Genomic DNA, 2,851 nt, shown 5'->3' with positions numbered 1-2,851 from the left:
GCCCCCGCCCCACAGCCAATGGGCGGCGGCCCCGCCTCCCCCTCTCCACCGGCCGCCCGCCCGCCGACCAATCAGCCGGCCGTCTTTCCCTCGCCAAGGGGACGCGGCGCGCCCTCCCATAGGCCAGCTCCCAGCGCCCTCGGTCTCCCGCCTCCAATGGGAGCGGCGTAAGGAGCGCCACCGCCGACCGGCCAATGGGGTGAGAGCAGCGAATAAGCCCCGCCCTCCCGCGAAGGGGGCGTGGCCTGTTGCTCCGGGGGCGTGGCCAGAGTGTTTAGGGTGAAATCAAGGGAGAGGGGCAGTTTTAAGGTGTATTGACAATACCTCGCTCTGGCTGCGTGTAGGACGGGGTGTCAAGGATTCCAATAACACCATCTAGAGGTGAATTTAGAAGTATAGTACACACACCACCCAGGGCATGCAGGCCCCATAACGACAGCCTATAGATCCTGCTCCTCCACGGCTCCTCCCTACCCGAAACACCTTCTCCATTGTTTCTGCTCCGCGTGCTGTTTCTGATCATTTTTTGTCCCTTTTGCCCACCCTATTTCCACTTATTCCTGGAATCAGCCCATCAGGTCACAGGAGATCACTCCCTCCCCTTTCTTCAGGCATCCTGAGGGCACCACCTTCACCAACCTCCACCACCACCACCACCTTCACCAACCTCCACCACCACCACCACCTTCACCAACCTCCACCACCACCACCACCTTCTTCACGAACCCAGTACCCACCATCCAGGTCTCCCCTCAACGGCATCATGCTTCTGTTGCTCAAGACTAAACACTATTATTGTGTTTGGGGTTTTTTTGCTTTATTTGAGTGGGGGAAGGGAGAAGAAATCCCACACACGTATATACTTGGAAGATGGTCTCCTACACAAACTACTCCATACCCTTGGGTGAGAGATGCAAGTGAAGCAGGTCCGAAGGCCAAGTGGGAATGGGGCAGTACCAGATCTTAGTTACCAGGGCAGTGAGAAGAAATACAAGGTTCCCACTGCAGAAGTTCACAGTGGAGGAAGTGGGTTCCTACGCAGCAGCTCCATCCCTCAGTTCTCCTCCTCTTGGTGGTAAGAGAAGGAATCCATCACCACGCAGGGTGGGAAGGCAGAGGTGGGATGGGCTGTCGGGAAAGAGGGGAGTTTGTTGAGAAACGCACCGCTGTTACATCCCAATCCCTCTGGCTTCCACCCACTCCTGCCCAAGCCAAAGAAAGTTTCTTTCTGTGGTGCTGGAAAGCCCTCCCTCCTGGAGAGACAGGCGGATTCGGGTGGGGAACTCTTCATTTTGCTCATGGATCTAACATTTCCCACGCAAAGCATCCCGGATTTGTTTGGTAGGGAGCATGGTAACAGCACTGCTTTGGTTATCATTGGCTCACTGTGACTTCATAAACGTCGTTGGATGCAATACCTTCGGCTACTTTAAGCCTGCAACAAATACTGCATTAGCAGACTGGCCTGTCTGAAGTGGAAAATAAATATAGTTCTTTCCAGGAATTTTCCCTTCCCCTCCTCCATTTTTCAAGCCTCAGAATGAAAACCGTTTTTAACAGGACTTTTAAAAACGCCTTTGAAAAAAAAAAAAAAAAACCCATCCATCAAACCTGGTACTTTATGACTTCCTGTTCCAAGCTTCCAAGCATCGCAAGCAAACATCTCCACAGATATCCATACACAGGATGCTTTCCTTGTGCACCGATGTTGCTAGAGGCAAAGATACTTAAATATATATATATATTAATAGAGTGGTTTCATTGTTATGGGCTGCATCTCTGCTAACTCCTCACTGAATTAAAATTTTATACCTAACTACAGTTATGGGTTTCATTATTAATTAGCACATTAATATTTAAGTCTGAGCACTTGACTACAGCTATAGAAACATTAAGAGCTAGAAGTGGCCAAGTGGATTAGGTTACAGATAAGCCATGGAGCTGAGGATGGTGGATGGCAGAGGGACCAGCAGAAGACAGGGTAGTCGCAATCATCTTCTGAAGCCGACAGCTCCATTATCCCTTGCCAAGGGCTCCAGGAAGATCAAGAAAAAGAGCTCATGGAGCTGGAGCTGTCTACAAAAAATCTATAGGTCACAGGAACAAGGACTGTCTCAGGCTGGAGAACAAGGTCTGACTGGGGAACAGCAGTCAAAGGACCGTCTCAAAAGCTGGGGCTGGTGTGGGAAGGATGCCAGAGAGGCTGTTAAATAATTCTATCTTCTCCAGGAAAATCTCTGCATGCTCAGAAGGAGAAAGCTTTAAATCAACATGCACACTGTCACCAGATGCTGCACAGATCTTCCTATTCAAAGAGGTGTGTGATCCTGGCAACAGACTGAAATCAGATGTATACATTACAAAAGAAATTCCTGAGTCAAGAACACTACTTAGACCCAGTGAAGCATGTTAAGTGTCGCTTTGCAGAAGGTATCTATATAAAATAAAACCATGTGCCAATGGAAACAATAAGCTAAAGTTAGAGAAACAATTTCAGACAGGGTGACGCTGAGGTCAGGTATCAAGCACAGGCTCTCAGATGGAAAAATCTTCAACTAAATAGGTGCTATCCCCAACTCTGTATTTCTCCCTGCTGGGCAGCAGTGAGAAGAACAGGTATCGATGCCTTGTCTTACCTCTGAAGAGGAGTTCTTGGATATTGTGAAACAGGAGTGGTGAAAGAACCTGAAATAGTGGGACCAGCAGAGATGAGACAGAGCCTGGGAAAGGACAGGGCAGGTGGGCTGAGCAGCACTTACATGTATGGGGTCTATTCCATCTTGCCAGGCTTGGCTGCATCCCATCATGTCAGCATGGTGGGTAATGCAACCTAGTGGCCACCCTCCCCCAT

The sequence above is a fragment of the Numenius arquata genome, chromosome 8 (genome assembly GCF_964106895.1).
Source record: "Numenius arquata chromosome 8, bNumArq3.hap1.1, whole genome shotgun sequence".
NCBI classification, from domain to species: domain Eukaryota; kingdom Metazoa; phylum Chordata; class Aves; order Charadriiformes; family Scolopacidae; genus Numenius; species Numenius arquata.
The sequence above is the reverse complement of the archived record's forward strand: the minus strand, read 5'-3'. Positions refer to the sequence as shown.